Source organism: Protopterus annectens, chromosome 13.part0, assembly GCF_019279795.1.
Source record: "Protopterus annectens isolate FY-2018-M chromosome 13.part0, PAN1.0, whole genome shotgun sequence".
Taxonomy (NCBI): domain Eukaryota; kingdom Metazoa; phylum Chordata; order Ceratodontiformes; family Protopteridae; genus Protopterus; species Protopterus annectens.
In genome coordinates, this window is record NC_056747.1 from 597,708,671 (window position 1) to 597,714,670 (window position 6,000).

The 6,000-nt window shown below is 38.2% G+C and overlaps 1 protein-coding gene across 7 annotated transcripts in view; it reads left to right on the plus strand.

Moving 5' to 3' along the window:
- Positions 1-6,000, plus strand: part of RAP1GAP2 (RAP1 GTPase activating protein 2) — a 2,340,619-nt gene that overhangs the window by 2,332,162 nt on the left and 2,457 nt on the right. For all 7 annotated transcript variants that reach the window (XM_044054262.1, XM_044054256.1, XM_044054258.1 and 4 more), the window contains one exon: positions 3,947-6,000. This exon is cut by the window's right edge and continues 2,457 nt beyond it. The gene's annotated coding sequence lies outside the window, so the exon portion shown is untranslated. The remainder of the gene's footprint in view (positions 1-3,946) is intronic.

Sequence of the window (6,000 nt, forward strand, 5' to 3'; positions counted from 1 at the left end):
GTCTTGTTCCTTTATTATTTATTATTAAATATATTTAAACCTTTTAATTGTGGCTGGTTTGTTTAGAGACATTTAAGCTCTGAGAGTACTTGCATATGTATTTGTTGACACTGTACAGGCCACTCTTAAATAGCCTTAAAAGTCTTGGACACACTTACCATTTGGATAATAGTAACATTACACAGTACGATTTGTCACCCTTTAGGAAGGGCCTTATAGTAGCTGATAAGTAAGGGTAGTTGGTGCCAGTGATTACTACCCTATAGTCTGGGCAGAAGGGGGCATAGCTAGTAAACCTGTGCCAACCTTCCCCAGGAGTGTCTGTGTATTTATATATAAATAAAATCTCAAACTATGTGTGTTTGTCAGCTACTTGGGCAGGGACACGAAGCACTGGTTGGACAGAGAGGGTGCTGGAGGTTTTGGCTTGACCACTCAGCTGAGATATTAACCCTATAGCTGTGCCAGTGGGGACTCTTATTGGGGATCTGGAGAGAGAGGGAGAAACCAGCTCCAGACTGACTGTGATCTCTGTGTGCTCTTAAGGGAAATTATACTTTACTGTGTGTGTACTTGTTATCCTCCCAATGTGCATGTCCCTCACTGGTGCTAGTGGTGAGGATTTAGACTCCTTGATTACTGGGCCAGTGCAGGGGCATCACAATGCTTCAAGGTCTTTTTTTTTCTTTTGTTAATTTGGAGTTGAAGCATATTAGAAGATGGTGTTTTGTCAGTTGTGGACTGGCACTCTTCCTGTGTTGTGGTACATTTTCTGTTTCCTCCACTTGATGATGCAGGCCCTGTGATTTAATTGCTTTATCTAGTAGCAATTTCTTTAAGACGGCTGATAAGGGCTTTGATTAAGTTACATAGCATATTTATTTAGAGCATCATTTACACAGAAGTGTTGACCATGTGCTTTTGTTTTCTTTATCTAATGTATTAAAATATGGATTTGCAAATTTGTTGTCGAATAAAACCAAATCTTCTAGGTGCAGTATGGTCATTCCTTTTAGTGTTGAATCTTATATGTGAGCTGTTTATTATTTTCTTTTTTCACCTTTTTAGACTTCTGTAAAGAAAATAAAGGGGACATTAAGCAGATTTGGATCTTTGTCCCTTTAAATCTCTGAAATTAGAAGGTTTTAGATTTCTTCTTCTCGACCTTCTGTAAAGCAGAGCTAGGCAGCCAGCCTTTAGGTATAAATGCTGTACAGATAAGAGCTGAAAAAATGTGATATGTACAGCACAAGAAATGAGGATTTTGAACAAGATGTAGAAGCCTCTTAGAAGTACATTTCAAGTCCTAGCAGTCATCTGAATCTGTAGGAGTACAACTGATGTCTGACATGCATTAAATAAGCAGCACTGCTTTGTGCAGTGCCATATGAGTACGGCTGATTTCTGACATGCATTAAATAAGCAGCACTGCTTTGTGCAGTGCCATGTGAGTATGGCTGATTTCTGACATGCATTAAATAAGCAGCACTACTTTGTGCAGTGCCATGTGAGTACAGCTGGTTTCTGACATGCATTAAATAAGCAGCACTGCTTTGTGCAGTGCCATGTGAGTACAGCTGGTTTCTGACATGCATTAAATAAGCAGCACTGCTTTGTGCAGTGCCATGTGAGTACAGCTGGTTTCTGACATGCATTAAATAAGCAGCACTGCTTTGTGCAGTGCCATGTGAGTACGGCTGGTTTCTGACATGCATTAAATAAGCAGCACTGCTTTGTGCAGTGCCATATGAGTGCAGCTGATTTCTGACATGCATTAAATAAGATGCACTGCTTTATGCAGTTCCATATGAGTGCAGCTTGTTTCTGATATGCTTTCTGCAGTGCCAGTAATTCTGATACCACATTCATATTTTGCATCAGCCTTTTTACCTCATTGTGTTATTAGTCCTCTGCTTCTTACTTCCTGTTTTAGATATTCTCCTTTTCTGTGGCCACTTCTAGTTTCCATTGGCCATCACTGCCACTGATAGCCAAGCTCCTCGTGGCTTGTGGATGGAGATGGAATCAGAAAGCATGATACACAGTGAGGTGAGGTGCACCATATATCTAGCCTAGTTCCACCAGCACTGCTTCATATTGCCCAGATCAACAACACCTACATCTTTGACAACTGTCTGGTATATTGTCATTTTCTAAACATGCAGAGCTGGTAGCCTTACTTACCAGACTCCACAATGGAAGTCTCCACTATTTGCCTAACATTGCAGGACAGTAGTCGCTAAGATTCCCTTCCTCAGTTATTGACTCCACTGCCTACTAATTAAAGCTCAGTTGGTTATATTAGGTCTAAAGTCTCTACAGCGGCAGCACACCAGGCTATGCCAGTACCTGAAGTGGGAGTTGGGAATGATCCCATTTCACTTTCATGCTTGTATTGTTTCCCATTCTCAGTTCGGATGCCATTGCCATTACTGATCCATCCATCCGTAACCCTTTTCTCCCATTTTTGCACATGCCATTGGGGTGTCACTTCAGCAGTGACAGTCATCTAGAGCCAAGTTTCACACCACCAGATGGCTATCCCTGCCACTGTTGTTCTTCCGTACCACTGACAGTCGCACACACACTCACACCTATGGCCAGTTTACACTATCCTGTCCATCTACTGCATGAATGTAGGAGGAAACTAGAACACCTGGAGGAAACCCACATTAACACAGGGAAGACATGTAGACTCCACACAGAAGGCAACCCAGCCAGGAATAGAACCAGAGAACCTCTTGTAGATATTCAAATTATTCAATGTATGTTAGAAATTGTCAGCATTACTTGTGAAGGAAAATAAGTCCACAGCAGGAACTAGAGATTGTTTATAATAATTCACGTTGTGAGTGCAACTTAGCAAGTCAAAACTGAATCTTTATATCCTGATTACTTGGTGTTTTATTTAACAGATAGATGATCTATTTTGACAATAGCAGAACCCAGAGTATTTTGATGGGAAATGGGAAATTCACCCCAGGGATCACTTCTCTGGCTCTGCTCGACAGGGGCACAGGAAAATAATTTTCTTGGGTGGCGAAAGCCAAGGTACATTTTTTGGCTAGGCTTATATAGGCCCTAGGGCCAATAGCCTAGTATCTACCTATGAACCTATAAGAAACAAGTTATTGACAAACACCAACATTTTTTTTTATTTTAATTTGTTGGGGAAAAAGTGAGTTTGTGTGTGTGTGTGTGTGTGTGTGTGTGTGTGTGTGTGTGTGTGTGTGTGTGTGTGTGTGTGTGTGTGTGTGTGTGCGCATGCGTGTGTGTGTCAGTGGGTGCGCGCACGTGCGTGTGAGTGTGTGCATGCGTGTGTGTCTGCGCGTGCATGCGTGTGTGTGTGTGTGTGTGTGTGTGTGTGTGTGTGTGTGTGTTACTTATCATTTATTAATTAAATAAATAATAATATAAGAAATGGCAAGTTTTTCTGTTCAGCAAAGCCAATTGATACTAGACTCCAGTATTTAGAGTAGTCAGAGGATACATGTCACTAAAAATCTATTTCAGTATATTAAAATTCATTTGTACTGTGGTTCTGTCAAATGCAACAACAGCTACACATGGTGAAACATGTTTGCTTTATTACTGATAAAAAAATGTTTAGTCTCATTCCTACAACCATCCTATGCAAAAACAGTTGCTCCTGGTGAAATAAGTTTGTTTTTTTACAGATAAATGGCGCAAGTCCTATCTTGCAACCATCTTTAACCATGTCCATTGTATTCTCTATCAACAAATCGCACTTAGTCCTACTTTAAGGCTCAACACTTCCTAATTACAACCTTAGTGCACAAAGTCACTTTTAAAATATGTAATTCTGCTTGAAATTAAATCATTTGTATTTCATGATCACTTTTATACAGAAAAATGCTTGCAGAAATTTCATAGTTAAAAAAACAATGTGCCATGAGTAATTTATTTTTTCCCTCTTCCTCTGCAGGAACTAGTTTGGGATGACTAGATAGGACAGAAGCAGCTAACCAAAAATGTATTAACCACACATAAAACCATCATGAAGTAATGAGTGGTACTTTTAATTTAGTCCGCTGTCTTCTCGTCCACACGAAAGGCTGGTACTGCCATCTTACATCTCTTTTAATTACCAGTGGTACCCATCCTTACAATCAGCTCGCTGCATCTCTACATTTTGCCTGATGAAACAACCTTAGTGCTGAGTAAAGAGGACGTCTTTTCAACTGCCTCTCATATACTTGAAGAAACTGTATGGATTTGCACAGTACTCTAATATATTGAATTCTACTATATCAGAAATATTTATGTTAAGGGTTTTAATTAATATATCGCAAAACACCTGAAATTATATTATCGTTGCATTTTAAAACCATTCCTACCTGCAGTCGTCTGGATCTCTGGGTTGTATCATTCTGTACTTATTCCTTTTCATTGCAAAATTTATTTATTTGATGAGAAGTACTTTTCTCTGCACACAGATGAAGAAGGGTGTATGAATTGTGTTTTGACTTCAAGGGCCATCCTTGCCTTGCATTTGTAGAAAGAGATTCTGTACAGATGAAGCTCTGCACTGTTATTTGTTTGTAAACTTGTTTTTGATATAAAGTATTGTCAACAATCTCCCTCGGTGTACCTACAAACATGTCAACGGCATTCCTATTTTTGAAATTCATCTTATATATGTATGTATGTATATGTAGCTCTACTCAGAAACTGACATTTAACTTCAGAAGTAAGGAAAAAGAATAACTCAAAAGTATCTGTTGACTAATTTAGCCATTTCACATATAGTAGACAGTCTGTAGTGAGGCAGAATATTTTGCTTGTAATTTAATTTATGATGTTCTTAAATTAATCCTTTTTATGTTTTATTATTTGGAGAGAATTATCTTACATGATTGAAAGCTGTAAGACTGGATGGCAGTTCAACAAAAACACACAAAAGCTGTGATTTAAAAACAATAATATGTGTCTAATACTAAACGAAGTGTGTTCTGAGGTTATGGGAATCTCAGGGCTCACATATTTATCTGTTTTGTATTTAGTGATTTTTTTTTCCCTTTTCCAATCCCAGGCTCATCGATTTCATGATCATAGCACAGAGAATTTCCCTTGTTTTTTTTCCTGTCTTAACTTTACAGTTTTGTATGCCACCTGATTATATTTTTCTACACAGAGACACACATTTCTATTAATATATAAAGCATGTGGAGTATAAATATCTAGTAAAAAGTTCCACTAATAGGATTGGATAAAAAAAAATTTTAAATATAAACCAATGAAACTAACATCAGTGCATTTACATGTCTGGATCCAGAAATGCTGATATGAGCATTTGAATTTCATCATGTGTCTTGGAAATCAAACATGCAAATCTTTCTGGCTGAATCGAATAAGGAAAATGATCTTAAAAATGTGGACACATTTGTATCATTTCAGTTTCCACTCACTTTGAGTGCAATGAAGGGATATTTCGATTCTGCTATGAGTGGTCAAGTCATGTCCAGACAAAGTTAGAACTGAATGAAAACCATAGGTTATAGCTTCATCTGAACAAAATCCCTGCATATCTGTGTGTGGGCTTCACCCCTCACACCCCATTAATTATTATAAACTACATAACCACACAACTAGAAAGGAAATGCATTCTCTGCACAATCTTTAGTATTTCACTGACATGTCAGAGAACTGAATCCTCGTACCTGCTGCAGGCAGTCACTGACCTGTTTTCTTGAACGGTACATACGAGCACCTGGTACAGACTTTAGCATTAAATTGAATCTATTTTATAGTCATTTTTTTTGCTTTTATTTTCACAACATCGAATTGTCTTTTATATAACGCATGTTACTGGTATGAGTAAATCCCATAGGTACTCATGAATGCATTGTGCATGTACTGTTCACACAGTTCAGTTTTAGACCGTTATTTCAGGATTGGAGGATATTCCGTTGCATTTAGGGCATACAGCATTTTTAAAATACTTTGAAATAGTGCATTTTCTTACTATTATTTTCCAAG